Here is a 17,235-nt window from a genome sequence, read left to right on the forward strand (position 1 = left end):
CTCCTAATTCCCTAAAAGTGTTGTTCTAGCCCCTAAAGGAATAAGGTCAATAGATTACAGCTTCTCCCAGAAGTTCTCCATGAGAAACTGCTCAGAATTGGTCAAAACAGGATCATTTCAGCTACTCCACTGGATAGGTGCGTTGCATTGCACCTAAATACACTGTGAGGGTGTGTTGCATTTCTAAAGTCCCTTCTTTGGGGTGCGATGGGCGAGAAATGACAAATGGCAATGTCATTCTGCGAGGTGGAGAGACAATGGAAGCTTCCATAATCTTCTCCCGTGACACTTACCTCACTGAATTCGACCAAGGATGAGTAAGAGGCCTTCAGTCTCCAAGTGGAAGCAAGAACTGACAGAGAGAAGACACTAATCAAATCACAAGCTGACTCATCCTCCTTACAGATATTTATATATGGATCCCTCATCCCAGAGATCCAGAGGATGGAATTTTGCATATTGTAAGGAATTGATGTTGGTTTCTAGAGACAAACATCAGATTGTTGGGTGATTTATGCTTTGTTTGAGGTGAAGAGGGGCTTCTTTGCTGAGAGGTTGATGCTGGGTCAGGAACCACTGGTTGTAACTCCTCCTGGATCTTTTCTTGTTTATCAATAAAAGCTATTTGAGTTTTCCTCCATGCTTTTGTACCATTGATGCTTGTTACATTTGTATGGTTAACTTAAATCTGATCCTAAGTTGTTTATGAATATAGATCCATGTCTTTGTATAGTGTTCTTATTCTCTGATCTTATAGGTACTTTGTGAAGCTGGGCAAGTAAGGGAGCAGGTAGCTGGAGACTATCAAAGAAGAGAGGGATTGGATCAAAGGATTAGCGCAAGACACAGGTTGGTTCTTTCTATTCCTCTCTATCTATAGTTCATAAAGGAAATACAAAAGTAGTTTTTTCTCTGTTTGTTTCTAAGGCAGCTGTCGCACCTTAGTGGGATAGAGAAGTTCTAAATAGACACTTTTCCCTGTAACAAAATGGTGACTCCGCTGGGGAGGTCGATGCTGGGTCGGAACCACTGGTTGTAACTCCTCCTATATCTTTTCTTGTTTATCAATAAAAACTATTTGAGTTTTCGTCCATGCTTTTGTATCATTGATGCTTGTTACATTTTGTATGGTTAACTTAAATCTGATCCTAAGTTGTTTATGAATATAGATCCATGTCTTTGTATAGTGGTCTTCTTCTGTGATCTTACAGGTACTTTGTGAAGCTTGGCAAGCAAGGGAGCAGGTAGCTGGAGACTATCAAAGAAGAGAGGGATTGGATCAAAGGATTAGCGCAAGACACAGGTTGGTTCTTTCTATTCCTCTCTATCTATAATTCATAAAGGAAATACAAAAGTAGTTTTTCTCTGTTTGTTTCTAAGGCAGATGTCACACCTTCGTGGGATAGAGCAGTTCTAAATAGACACTTTTCCCTGTAACATGAACCTTCTCGTTGGTATGAGCGCCATGAGACTTCTAGTGTGCCGGTTTTCATCACATATCAGAAAGGCACCAGGCGTTTGTTTGCAGCGGCAAAGCGAGTGTTATCTCCACCCGAGGTGGAAGGGGCCTCGCTTCCTCCATCAGCATCTTAGTAACAGGACAAAGGCAAGGAGCCCATGCAGGATGAGGGGCCTTCAGGTGAGCCATCAGGTGAACGAGAGACCAAATTCGTTCTCCTTCATGATGATGATACAGATATAGAACCGGCAAGTGCACAGCTTAAAGAGATCATCCAGGAGCAACAAGAAGAGATTCATGCCTTGTCCCTTGATTTGGAAAGAGCCAAATGGAACATGAAATATCTGGAGCAGAGGAACAAACAGCTGGAGGATCAGCAAGTGTTCATGGAGCTACAAAACATTCGTGAGCATCGCCAAACTGCACAAAGGAGAAGAGTTGAGCTCACGTCATTGGAGCAAGAGATTAATGAGGATCGGGAGGCCAATCTCGAAAGAGTTAAAATGCACTTGGAGAGGCTACTAAATAAAGCCGACAAGGACCATTCATTACTGAGACACATGGCTTTCCACTACATGGCGCGAAACAAAGTGTGTGCAAGGCCCGAATCAGGAATTTGAAGGCGAAATTGAGGAAGGCAATCAAGAAGCAAAAGAGGAAAGGGAGCTCGATCGACTTTAGATATTGGTCGAAGCCTCTCTGGCCCAGCATAACACTTGATAAGGAAGCTCCAGCCCAAATTTCAAGAAATTTGGGGCATTTTTGGTGTTTTTGGAAATTTTTGTGCAAAAAACAGGGTTTTTCTCCCTTAGGATTGGGAGCTCCAAATCACAAATGGTTTGCATTTTTGGATTCAGGATGAACAATCATGACTTTTGGTGCATGGACAAGAATTTTGGGTAAGTTTTGAGTCCCCAGGAGGTCAAAAACACTCAAAAAATGACCTCTCTGCCCGTATTTTGACACACAAGAAGCAGTCTTGGGAGAATGAAGTTTTGGAGGGGAAAATGAGCACCAAATTCAGAAATTCCACTTGGGTTGGAAAGTAGATAGGTAGGGATTTCCAACAAGCACACTTGGGCACAATTTGGACTCCAGCAGGTACCTCAAAATCACCTCCAAAGTGGTGCGGCACATATAGCTTTTGGCGCGACGCACAGGGACCCAAAGGCCAAAATCACTTCTGCTCCGCGACATTTCGATTCGCCATTTTCTCCAAGTGGGCCCGCTCATTTACACTATATTTTTCTCAGAAACTAAGGCAATGTTTAAAAAGTGTTTTCACTAAAGGTGGGCTCCTATCCAAGTGGCAAAGGAAGGCGAGCAGTCACCCAAGCCATTTGTCATTTCTGTAACACTACACCTGTAACTAACGGTTGGCTTTCCATTTCTAGTTTGTAATCATATGAAAAAATCCCCAATTATGGGTCATTCTATTTCCCAATGGCATAGTCTATTTATTGTATGCAACACCATTTGCAAAGGGTTGGAATTTCTGGGAAACTGTGGGAGAGACACCCAGTCACTCACTGTACATTTTGACAGAGAATTAATGAAAGATTGCAGCTCTGGTTCATGAGATTCCTATGGCGTGAGTTTAGCAAATGCATCTTCTTTATGTTTCATATGTGTTTCGTTATGTTTCATATTTTCATTCATATTCATTTCCAGTGAAAGTTTTCTAAGTAAAAAGGTAGAATTCAGTGTACTGCTCTGCCTTGGGATAGTTTTCACATTCTATGTTTTCTTCTGTTGAAAAGGATTCATGTATTTATGCCCTTTTCACACTCTCAAACAATCTCTAAACCTCACATTTTTTTAACTCTAATTGCTAGACTTTCTGCCTGTCTTGCCTCACGAAATAACCTGCGTCTTTGAGTTAAATTCTCTGCTCATGTTGTTCCTTGGCCCCACACATCCCAGAAAACTCAGTTATTCTTCAAACATCTCCATCATATTTATTTACCTAGCCTAAAATCAGTATCCATTTTTGAGTCATCTCAGACCCTATTTTTTATTTTCCTGAGTGTGACCCGGAGAGAGCCCTCTCCTGTTCTAGTAGGGCTAGCTACCAGGCTGAGCATGGTTTGTGGTTACCCTGAATTTTGCCTTCCTTCAGCCTAAGGCAGATTTAGGTGCTAACATCTTCATCCAAGGACATAAGCCATGTATTTTTGGTATCCTTTCACATATAAAACTCACGAGAATATAGGTATAAACTTGTGGTGGCTGAGTAATTCAAGGACCTATAGTTTAATCAGCTTTTGAAGAATAATGAAAGAAGAGAAGGAGATATACTAACTCATCACATAGAGCTTGGAACATCAGGAATTCCACACTTATCTGAGTTAAATATAAACATAATGGATGAAAGGGGATTGGATTCTATGATTCATGGAGCGCAAATTTAAAGATATAATCTCAAAGATACATATAGACATGTGCATTAACTAGTCAATACAAATGAATCTGTAAGAACATATGATACATTTATGGCAGCTACAATTGCATGAAATCAGAGAGGACATGTGAACATAATGGAATTTAGCAAAGAGGTAACGTATTGTAGTACTTGAAGGTTGGAATCGCAATTATTTCATTTATATTTTGAAAGATGAAAATCTCGAATTCATATAGTTTCATAAATCACATGTAGTTTTTCTTTAGAATTCAGAACCTTTTCTAAGTTCTTCTTCACCCCTTTTATAACGAGAGGGAGAACAGGAAAATTACAAAATATCTCAGGTTGAACTTCCAACTTACTACATGACTAACTGTCTCGGTGTGCTAGCTCTATCGCCTCCAATTATTACAATAGAAAGATACCTTTCTTGGAAATAAAACAGCATAACAATATAAAAAAAAAGCAACAAAATGGAATTCACAAATGAATTGAAATGATGGTCTTGTAAATATCTCCGCACCACTCATCTTTGTTGGCCTCTGGTCCAAAAATATCTCTGTTTAATTACGCCTCATAATCTCTCAACGGGTTACCTGTTGCCTTCAGCCTTAACCGCTTTAATTATTCTTTTGCAAGAACCCGGATTGACACTCATAATGGCCATTATAGATTCTGAACACAGCTTCCATCTCAACTGTCCCTTCTTACAATGCTGATTAAGCCAATAGAACCAATCGTGCCCCATGAAATAATCATACAAGTGTATCGAGACTTAGGCCATTTAGAAGCTTTAAACAGAATGGGATTCATAAAGCTGCAATTGTTGATTTCCTTTGGCCCCTTATTCCTTAGCCCCAGGGGCTTATGTAAAAATTGCATGGTGGAAACTTGGGGACTCAAGGCCTAAGCCTTCTGGAGCTAAAAATCCTTTAGCTGGTATGGGGGTCAATTCTTTGATATATTGCATTATAACAGGTCCCAACGCATAATATGTGGGACCATACTACATATGCGTCTGGGACCCATTTACAATATCGGAGTTCAGGGATCAAGGATCTATAATATTTGCCTCCGGTTGCACCCTCCCAAAACTTGCGATTGCGATATGAGATGTGGTTTGGTCCACGTGGGAAGAGGATAAGGGAGGGTCAGTGCAAAGGCTTTAGCACATAAAAACCTTTAATAACTTCTCCGCCCAACCATTTGATTGATACATAAAGCACACAAAATCACGTGACCCGCTTTATCCCACCTGCCCCCCCCCCATTTTAGGCCCACAATATCGGCGTTTGGCAGTTTCATGACATTGTATCTATTCGCAAAATTTGAAAACGTTGATTAACAATCTATGATACGGCTCTGAGTGCGATAGCTGATATGTGGGATGATGCCATCCATTTCCATGTGTCACCTTATGAGTGGTAACACATGCCACCCTGTTTTGGCCCCTTATGACCCCTTAAAACGCCAAATCTACATGCCATGTGTCCTCCATACCATCACTTCATGCTAATGTCAGCTGCCATGTTTCTTTCATGGGACCAATCCTTTGTTGCCATGTGGCCCTACTAGAGGAGAGAGAAAGAGCCTACCTACCTTTGGTTTTTCACTGAATTTCTTTCTTAATTGCAATCGACCCTTCCCCAGTGATTTACATTACAGGCTCAAGTCTCAGCACCTTTAATGTTATCGGCATTCAGATATTTCATGACATTGTATCTATTTGCAGCCTTTGAAAACATTGATCGTCAATCTGCGATACAACTTTGAGTGCGATCACGATATCGACAATCCCTGGAACCAACGAAATGTAATTTACACAGACCTCTGAAATTTGCGACTGTGATATCAGTGATCGCTAGAACCTATGATATGTGATTTGCACTGTACCTCTGAAATTTGTGATTTTTGATGTCGGTGATCACTAATCGCTTATCTCACTTCTCTCCGGTGCTACCGTTGGGAACTCTGATTTCCATTTACAATGAGCCTTACCTTTGGTCTTTTTCTCTTTTTTTTTGGGCTTTCAAAGGGTAGATTCAATCTACTCTAACATCATATCTGGAAGTCCATTTTTGGACTTCCAGGTACCATAGGAAAGCTTATTTTGAGAACTATCTAATGGGGAGGTTCTGATTTAACATTAAGAGCTTATGTGTCTTGGAATATGGCTGAAAAATTCTCGCTTATTTTGTCCTCTTTGTACAACTCAAACTCTGTTTTCAGAAGGTGACAACACATAGTACATATTGATTGAAGATGTGCACTAAGATATGGAAAGAGACTTGATGAGAGAGTATAAAGTGAGGGGAATCAGGGTCAAGCATAATGAAACTTGACTCTAAGGGATGAATGTCTCTTATAGTAATCAATAAGGTTGATTGTTGCATAGGAAAACTCTAAAAAACTTCCATAGAAGACACGTCATAGGTTACTTGGAATAAATATTAAACAATATTGTAGTTCTAGGAAGTCACGCATTAGGATTGTGTGTCTACTTACGGAGGAATCTTTTAGGTTGGAGCAATACTAGATCCAAAGGCTTATCTAATGCGAGAGGTCCATTTGGCACAACAGAGGTGACTAGGTCCTTAGATATAGAACTCAAACCTAGATGTTGTAATATTTGGCTCTCATGGATAGGTTAGTTTGTTCATTGGACATCATAAAAGGTGCAAGGCCTCCAGGAAAACTATGGTACTCCCCATTGCCCACAACTAGAGGTGGGGGAGCTTTTTCAACTTTTTGATATGTAGTTGGGTAGGGAATGGATGAGTCAATACGACGAGCTACTTAGTGTTCACTGGTTACACGAGAAGTCAATGAATATCATCCATACATGTACAATCATGAGATAAGTTATCCTACTGACAAATATCGCAAGGAAATTTAACCTTTTGGAATTTCTCATCTGGGTTGGCTTTTTTGGCTCTCCTAAGTAGGTTTAGAAATATTATTTTGTTTATTATCGTTCATTTTCCCACTAGGTTGTTGAGTATTCTTTGGTAACATGGTGTTAACATTGTTATCAACACTTTTTCGTACACTTAAATTTTTGAGCCTACTAAGGATCTTATGATTTGTCACTCCATATTCCCTTCATGGTCGATTGATGTATTACGGAGTACTCAAGTATTGTTCTCAAATTCTAACTGTCAATGTCACTTGATCACACATGCTTGGTCCATGATGAGCTTCTATGAATTTTTTTTATGAAAGATTTAATAAGCATAGCACAATCCATTAAGAAATTTGCATTGCAATGCTAAACCCATGTTGATATTCAATGCGCTCTTTCATTGGAATTTTCCCTCACTTTGTTCGCATTCATACTTCTATTTCAATGAGTTTTACCAACTGTCGTTTTTGGCACACCATTGCCTTCACAAGTGTCACTTGCATGTTTACAATTTTTTATATTTCTTTCTTTCACTTTAGAGTGTTTCATTCTCATGTTGTCTTTACTCTAGCATATGTCACCTTCAATTTCATTCAAATTTTCAAGCGCAATTTTCATGTTTTCTTCATGTCGCATGTGTCACTTTTGTCATTTTCACTCTTATATATGCCACACATTTGCATGGCACTAGAGTTAGTTCTAGCACACCCCTTTGAGTTACACGATCCTGCATATCATTAGAATACATGATCCAGGTCTTGGGGGGAGGCCCCCAAGATCTAAAGATTGAAATGGATCTTGTGGGGGAGGCCCCCATGATCTAAAGAATTGCAATGCTAGAAAGAAAATGACAGAACACACAGTAAATAAAACCACCAAGAAACTTTTTATTAAAACCGATAATAACTGTAAAAGGCTACATTGTGGCAGACCATCTACCCTTTTACAAAATGAGACTTGTTACATATAGTACTTTTCAATTACAATACCATGGGTGAATGAATACCATGGGTGGATGTCACAATAGCATGGGTAAATTCCATGGATATACCATGGGTGGATGTCACAATACCATGGGTCAATTCCTTGGGTGAATGAATGCCATGGATGGATGTCACAATACGATGGGAAAATACCATGGGTGAATGAATACCATGGGTGGATGTCACTTGCAATACCATGGGTGGATGTCACTTACAATACCATGGGTAAATTCCATGGGTGGATGAATAACATGGGTGGATGAATACCATGGGTTGATGCCATTTTCCATTTGGATCATTCCTCCCTCCTTAAGAAGCAATGGTCCCCATTGCATGAAGTTCCCTCCTACGAAGCCTTTGTTGAATATGAAGAGCCACTGAAGAGAAGGGTTTTATGTGGTTAACCGATAACCATGATGAATGAAGATCTGAGGATAGAGATACCCTATAATGCTTGTGACCAACTGTGATAGTGACAGTGTGCGGCCTAGCAAATGGAATTTGATGAAGTGTGGGTTTGTGGATGACCCATAACCATGATGAACAAAGATCTGAGGATAGAGATACCTTGTAATGCTTGTGACCAACTGTGATACTGATAGTGTGTGGCTTAGCAAATGGACTTCGATGAACTGTGGGTTTGTGGATGACCCATAACCATAACAAACGAGTATTTGAGGATAGAGATACCCTGTAATTCTTGTGACAAACTTTGATACTAATAGTTTGCAACCTAGCAAATGGACTTTGATGACAAGGATTTTGTGTGGTTGACCCATAACCATGATGTTGGTTGTTGATGAAGTAGCAGTTGCCTACATAGCCTAGGGTGGGAGGGCATGTCTCCACATAACCCAAGCCAAATGTTTCTATGTTGAAACTAATGACTATGGAGCAAGTGCCCACTAAAGTGGGTGGGAGGGCATGTCTCCAATGGGAACCCGCTCGAAATGTTGCTCCAAAATTAAAATGGACATAACTCGTTCAATATAACTCAGAATATTTATTATAACCTATTTTTGGAAGCAAAAGGATCATTTTGCATCTTCCCATGTGGTGGAAATCCTTATGTGGACACTCTAGAATCTCCAATTGGTGCTACAATTTTTTTCATCGTTACAAAAGTTATGAAAAAATAGTTGATTTTAAATCAGTGATATCTCCCACATCCGAACTCCGATTCGACCCATTTTTTTTGGAAATTAGGTGGTTTTTCAAGAGGAGCTCAGATCTACAATCCGTTTTCTGAAATTTTGTACAAAAACTTCAAAAAATGATAGGAGAGTCGCCATCCACCAGTTGTCATAAAAAACAATTCTACAACATAGCTGATTTTAAATCAACGATATCTCCCTCATCCAAACTTTGATTCGCCAGATTTTTTTTTTTGAATTTTGGTATTTTTTTCGCAGGGAATCTAGATCTGTTAATTTTATTTTATAAATATTGCACCAAATGTTTTAGATCTGATATGAAAACTCGCCACCCAAAACATTCCTGCAAAAAAATAAAAAATGAAAAATTCTTCCCACTTGGCCCAAGAAAATGCTCTGTGGAGGACATAGCACATGCCTAAAGTTTGTTGAATATTGCTACAAAATTTGAAATAGAAATATGAATGAAACCCTTATTCCCATCGAATCATGACCTGCTTTGATACCACTAATCCAAATCTTGGGGGGAGGCCCCCAAGATCTAAAGATTGAAATGGATCTTATGGGGGAGGCCCCCAAGATCTGAAGAATCGCAATGCTAGAAAATAAAATGATAGAACACATAGTAAATAAAATCACAAAGAAACTTTTTATTAAAACCGATAATAACTGTAAAAGGGTACATTGTGATGGACCATCTGTTCTTTTACAAAATGCGAATTGTTACATATAGTATTTTTCAGTTATAATACCATGGGTCAATTCCATGGGTGAATGAATACCATGGGTGGATGTCACAATACCACGGCTCAATTCCATGGGTGAATGAATACCATGGGTGGATGTCACAATGCCATGGGCAAATACCATGGGTAAATTCCATGGGTGGATGAATACCATGGGTTGATGCCATTTTCCATTCAGATCAATACGAGCTAGACACATTCCTACATATTAGTGTACCTTTTGGTGACATTCGTCACTTCTATTGCAACGTGTGTTCTAACTGAACATAATGTGTCATTTCAACCGTCACACTTAGAAATAAGTGTCACTTTTCTAGCATTTCAAGGTGTGATTTCTATCCATTCATGTGCATTGTTTTGGCTTGTATTGAGGATTTTCATGTGTGTGGTCCATGTTTTAGTCATGTTTGGATGCATTCCTCTTTCTTACTCTTTTTGTCCCACACTTAGCAATTTTTGAGGACTTATTGGTCCTCTTTCCCATTACAATTTGTGAAGGAATTAGCCCTCTTATCAGGTGATGATCTTAGCCTATTCATGAGCCTCAATGGTGCAATGTTTCTTGCTAATACTTGTGTATTAAGTCCTTCTCAAGAACATCTCAAATCACTACACATTAAGAACCTTCCAAGGATAGTCACCTAACCCTTGTGGCTTGTACTAACTCACTACACTAGGTTGTGATCATATCTACCTTACAGGGAACATAGAGCAATCCTAGCTGAAAACAAGGATGCCTTACTTCCCCTTATAGATGCAAAATATGCAATGCAGAGGCCCTTTTATCCTCACAGTATAGTGAAAGACCTCCTAGGAAAAGTGACTTCCCTTCTATAGCTTCCCTCAGTGAAAAGAGAATTATAGATGAAAAGTTAGCTAATGTTGGACCAAACGTGACTAGTATAAGAGGAAAATTTCATTCTGGATGAACAATGACCTCATGGTTAGAAAACATGTGCTTTCCATAAGGCTTCCTCTTTCCTTTAGCACATAGCACAGTCTCAAGAAAAAATCCTTCACCCTTGTTCCTTGTTCTTCCCCACTGTGTTAAATTCTTGACAAGTGTTGGCTTGAGGGGGCTTGGACCCAGGTCCAGAGTTAGCTATTCTAACCAAAAAAACCCTCCACTACTGGCCCTTTCGGCAACATTCCACTTAGCGTAGACTGCAGTCTCACTCGAGGCAGTATTGGGCAATGCTAGAACTAGATTTCTTGTTGGCCGGATAAATCGATCTTGCGGACAAGACCGATCTCCCTAGTATCAAAAGATAGTCTAGCAACAAACAAACAAACAAACCTATCTTTCTATAGACATATGTGTTTTATAAATAAATACTACAAAGGTGTTAAGATCCTACCTTATATCAACTGCTTGTTCGTAGTAGTCATCCTTCAATCATTCAAAAGAGTTATCTTTGAAGACCTGTAATCACAAACAAGCAAACATTAAATAGCACCTTCATAGCAAATATTATAAATCATGCCTATTATGGTGATCAAGGAATCCATAAAATAAACAATGAATTAACAGCTTATTGAGAAAAATAAATATATTTGTATTAACTTTTAATAGTAGAGGAATTTTACAACCTTTTTAGCCTTGATGTTGAACAAGTTCTTCCTGGGGTCCGAAATAGGAATTTCTTTTACTTTGACAAGTCTTTCACTCTTCCAAATGAGATACATAGAGGTATGCGATCTTTCCTTATAAAAAACTCAACTAAAGAAGACTAAGTTCCAACAGCATTCTACCTCAAAAAATACTAAGCTCCTAACCTCCTATTAACCAGCTCAATGCTTCTTTTTATAGTGCAGAGGAGGAGGTTACGATTCCACCTATGAAGGGATAGAATCCTCCTTCAAAGGAATAAGCTCCTCACATCAAGGGGTTAGCTCCTTAAGGTATGGGCTACATGAACCTTAAAAGAGTGAACTTGCCACCTCAAGATTCCTTCCAGAAGCTTCCAGAAATAATTGAAAGTGAGTTTTTCAGAATATACTTGCACCTTTTTAACTTTTATAGGGTCCGCACCTTTAACATAGAGACAGTGTGGTCAGGTGCGCCAGAGACATGACCATTAGGTGTGGGACCTTAGGTAAGACAAAGAGAAAGTGTGGAACCAGAGTTTTAAAAACTTTTGAGAGATTTTCTCTTATTTTCAAGACTTGATATGAGGAACTGATGTTTTAGACTTGCAGAGGAGGAAAGTATGAGTGGTAATGAACTCACACAAATAGCAGAATGTCAAGGTGACAATTTTCAGTGCAACATTTCTGCATCCAGAAGGCTATGTGATGTAGCAGTGAGGCGTTTCCTTAATCTAGGGTTTGATCTAACCTTCGCGAACCCTTGTCTTCAGAACAACATACTTAAATCAATTTCTACTTAATTAGATCTATGATCTTCGCCTAATTGTTCTTACATGCATAAGTTACCACATAAAAGTAGATCTAGACCTTCACGATGCAATTAAGACAATATTATAGAGAATCGAATCGTAGCTAATCATGAACACAGAAACATATAAATATACAAAGAATGCATAGAATTGCTTCAAAAATTCTTTATTACTTTAAATATTCAATAGATACACTTCTTTTGACCATATGCACATAGTTGCAGGGGCTTGCACACTTAGTTGTAGACTTTAGAAGGTCTCCACGCACTCAGCTGTAGGAGCCTTCACCTGAATATAGAATTACAGACTCAAAACCTTACTCATCAACTATCCATAAGCTTAGAACTACCTAATGACTCTTAGATGACTCCCTTTTATATATTTTACATTACATTACCATGGTCTATGAACCATGGGTGGAGTTTGTTGTTTACTGAAAATAGCCCATCCCTTTACAAAATAAGGGGCTTTGACCTGCCTAAAGCCCCTTTGACTCTTAATTTTTTGCATGCTCCACTCCTTAAAGTGCAGAGACTTTACAATTTTACAAAATTTGACTCAAAACTTAGACAAAACTTAGACCTAGGGGTCCCCATCCCAACAAGCCCCCAACAAAAAGACGTGACTCATCCCGAGTCACTCTGCTGGTACATCCTCGATGCGTGCTCTAAGGTTGCTAAACTCTATCTTCAGTTCTTGAAGCTCTGTTGTGACTACGTAGCAACCTGTTGAACCTCCTTCACAAATTTCTTAGTAGTTGGCCCCTCTACTGCTAATTCAATGGTCCTCAGTGTATGTTGAATTCCTTTTAGTTTACTCTCGATGGACTGAGAGAGTTGACTAGCTTCGTCGGCCCAAGGCTACATTCTTACTAAAATGATTGAGGCTTTTCGTCGTAGCTCGTTTATCTAAGTCTGAACGACCTTTACTTCCTGTAGTTTGGCAAACCGTTGCATAGGTGCTAAGGTCCACGTTGTTGCCTTGAGTTCATAAAACTGCAACTGTTTATCCCTGATGTCTACTTCAATTTTCTTTATATGTGGGTCCTCCTGCAGTGAGACCCACATCTCCATGTTGTTCTCAAAAATCTGGCTGTAGTCCTTAACTACACCTTCTACTATTTCCATATTTGCCTTAATAGTAGCCTCACGCTGCTCTCAAACTTCTGGAGGTGTTTTTGGCTGTAGCTTCATCTGTAGCTCTATGACCTGAATCTGCATCTCAAATTTGACTCATTCAACCTCCTCTTTTGACTCCTTCACTACAGTTTCCATATGTGGAGATTATCTTTTGAAGTTTCTTCAATCTATATGAGGAGCTTTAGCAGCTCAATGAAATTCTGATTGATGGCGTCCTCCAGCTTCTAGCTTCTAGTAGCATCTGTGTCCCTATCCTGTATCACCCTGGGAGCTTCCTCAGCTAACTACTCATTGTGGCTCTTGATATCCTTAGTCACGAAGATTGCCTGCTCTTCTTGGATTTTCAATTTGGCATATACTCCCTGGTGGAGTTCATATAATGGATGGGAATCACCAATAACTTCACCTCAGAGTTCCTTCCATATGGTGTTGTTGCCTAATCTATCATGGTAGGAAATCACAATGACCCTCCAAGAATGGGCACTGTGCAGGCCTCTATGGTTACCACCAACATTTAAGGTAATGTTGGTGTCACACTTATCGTTACGATGCTTGCTTGATTCTCTCTTGCCTAAACCAGACTCGATTGAATCACACTCGCTTGCACTTGTAGCTCTTTGAGGAAATGTTGGACTTGCATCAGTATGGACTTGTACTGATAATCTATGTGTACCCACATGTCCTTGGTGATGGAGCACATAGTGTCACTAATCTCATCGATGTCCCCCTAAGTTAGGACCATTGCTTCAATGTTGGAGGTCTTAGCAGAATTCTACTTCTTGCACACACCTCAAGTGTTGGATTTCTTCCTCTTCTTTAGTATGAAAGGAGACTCAATATATTATGTCTCCTTAACAAGGTTTTCTCCATCCTGATCTGGATCTTTCATGTCTAGCTCTGATTTGTCTACGTGCTTTGGATCCTACGTGGTATTCCCAAGATCGACAATTACCTTTTGAGGCACCTACTTGGGGTCTTCTTTCAGTGTACCTTTTGTTTTGATGGTACCTTCCTAGTCTCCTTTGGCTTCCTTGCTAGGGTTCAACCACATGCTTCACCAGTTAGAGATTACAGAAAAAATATCTTGTTGTGTGACCAAATAGGGAAACTCATGCCATATTCCCTTTGTATATTTCTTTTCCTATATGTGTACATTATGGAATCTTATTTGAAGTTGGAAACTGTGTGATATTGGGCAAATAACACCGGTGATAGTCGTGGCTTCTAGATGACCATGGTGTGTAGATCCATTTCAAACAACACCCAAAATTGTTTATTCTCGACCACTCAACTTGGATCCTTTGACACCCACAACAAAGCATACCTCACAGCTTCGCACAAGTCCAGGTCTACATTAGGGAACTTTGACTCGTTGGGGGTTCTCCAGGCTATCAAAGCAATCAACAACATTAACCATGCATAGTGGAATGGTTTACCATCTTCTTGGGCCTCATGACAATCATGCAGAAAATTTTGACAAAGGTATCCTACCCAATTAAACTACACCCCTTAGCTGCACTGCACGGCCAATTGAATTACCTGGGCTAGCACCTCGTCTTCCCTACACTTCCCCATAATCCTTATGGCTAGAATGGATGTGGAAAAGGAAACATCCTTATCAGAAATCGACATAACAACGTAGCCTCGCAACTTCTTGAAAACATTGTAATCTTTCTTCACTTGGTCTGTGAGCTTCTTTTCCTAGGACTTACCAACAAAAGCACTGGGAGGGTATGCTCCTACACATGGTAGCATGGTGATCCTCCTGATCAACATGGCATCAAATGGGATCCTCTCCCTAAGCCATAAGCCTTCGTTGTTCACCAAAGGCAGCAATCGGCACACACATATTGTATTGATGTCACTGCGCCCAAAATGAGGCACAATCAACATGTTTAGTAAACTGACGCGCTGAGTCCCAACCGCCCATGTCATTGGTTCTACTCATGTGACACCGACCTCCTCAAAGTATACCATCTTTAGGTATTTTCTTGGCTCAAAATGAAAGAATTTGGCCTTGTCCGCCAAATCCCAATCCTCCATGCGCAGTTGTAGTACCTACACCAACAATGCTCATTCAAAGGAAACATGTTCAGGCAACAAAGGTGTAAAAATGTAAAATTTCACTGCATCAAGGTCCTTTGTCACCTTATCAGTCGGCTTTCTCGGTGGCATATATGTAGGTAACCATGAAATTGGCTCGGCCTCGTCAACATTTTCATCCTCAAATCCTATCACAATTTCTTCCTCCTTTAAGTCAATCGGTTCCATTGGTTGCTTCTTTTTCTCTTTGTACATATTCTCCCTACTCTGCTTCTCAGCAATCATCTTTCTAGGCAACTATCTTATCGTTCGCTTCTGCGGTTTCTTCTACTTCTTCACTGTTGTTGCTTCTGTTGGTTCTACCATTGTTGTTGTTGTGCACGTAGTTGTGGGCTTTGGCCTTGGTGATCTAGGAGTTGTGGTGTGTGTAGGAGGGGTAGCAGTCATGATTTTTGGTAAACCTCGTTACAAAAATTCCTAGTAGACGTCCTACCAATCCTCACCAAACATGCAATAATTCTCTCGGCTTAGACTTAGGCCCAAAATCTCACTAGATTTCTTCAAGAGGAAAAGTGTTGAAATGTAGAGCAGGATGCCATATTTATAGCCAAATTCAAATTTGAATGCCTTCAGATCCTCCTCATAAATGCAAATTTGGTGGCATATTTTCATAAATATGTTCCTTAAATGCACTTCCCCCACTCCCTTTAATGGAAAAATTGTGCTCAAATCAACTGTAGCTTTTCCAACAGTCACATTTTTGGCAAGTTGTGCGAGATCCTCCCTTATGGTGCAACTACATTGTCACATCTTTCTCCACCTCCCTAACCATCACGCAACCCTCCTTCTTCGACAGGACCATTTACTGACAGAGTAGTTTCTAGTCCTGCACTTCCTTTCAGCTATCTGAAGCACAAAGAATTTCCTGTTGTCATATATCCATTGCCTCCTTACAGGAATGGGATCGTCCCTATAGACCTTCAATCTACTTCCATTAATCCTTCCAGGAAACAACTCCCCATTCAGCTTCGCAAGCTGAACTGCGCCACCATCTAAAATATCCTTGATCACATAGGGTCGTAGCCAATACATTTGAAACTTCCTAGGAAACTTTGTGAACTTTGTTTCATACATCAAGATGAAAACTTCTTTCTTAAAAGTGTGCTACTTAATGTGGAAATCATGCCACACCTTTTCCTTAGTTTTCTGCACCTGCTAATGGAAACCATCCAAAAAGCAATCCTCCTCCAGCACAAGCAGTTGTGCTAAATGTTCCTCCATGAAGTTGCGGTCTACTACCTCAGTTATTGTTTTGATACTTAAGTTGGGAACTATATATTCCATTGGCATCATGGCTTCTTGTCCATGTACTAGTCTAAATAGTTTTTTCCCTGTCAATTTCTTACAAGTCCCCCTATATGCCCATAGAACCACCAGTATGCAGACATCCCAATCCTTCCTATTAACATTACAGATCTTTGTTAAGGCATTCTCCAATATTTTGTTAAAAGCTTCGATGGTTCCATTCGCTTGAGGATGATACTGTGTACTCTTCTGATTGTGCATTTGGAACTCTTTTGTCAATGCCTTAAATGCTTCATTCAAGAAATGCAAACCTCAGTCACTCATCAAGATCTTTGGGCATCGAAATCAAGATATAATATACTCAAATATAAAATTTGCAGCAGTTTTAGCACAACAATCCTTCACAGGTTGTGCCTCGGCCCAATGGCTTAATTAATTTGTCACAATGATAATATAACGTGCACCTGTCTTCTTCCCTGGTGGATTGATTGGTCCAATGAGTTCAATTGCCCATTTATCAAATGCTTGCAATGTGACGTGAAAATTTAAGGGAAATTCATCCCTTTGCAATGGTCTCCCAATCTGTTTACACACATCACACACATTTCAGTACTCCTTAGAATATTTATGTATCGTAGGCCACCATAATCCTAATCGCATAATCTTTTGTGCAGTTGCATTACCTACATATGGTCCTCCTACAA

This window comes from Pinus tabuliformis, chromosome 2_2 (genome assembly GCF_031772625.1).
Source record: "Pinus tabuliformis cultivar Carrire ecotype Pingquan chromosome 2_2, CPIR1, whole genome shotgun sequence".
In the NCBI taxonomy this organism is placed as follows: domain Eukaryota; kingdom Viridiplantae; phylum Streptophyta; class Pinopsida; order Pinales; family Pinaceae; genus Pinus; species Pinus tabuliformis.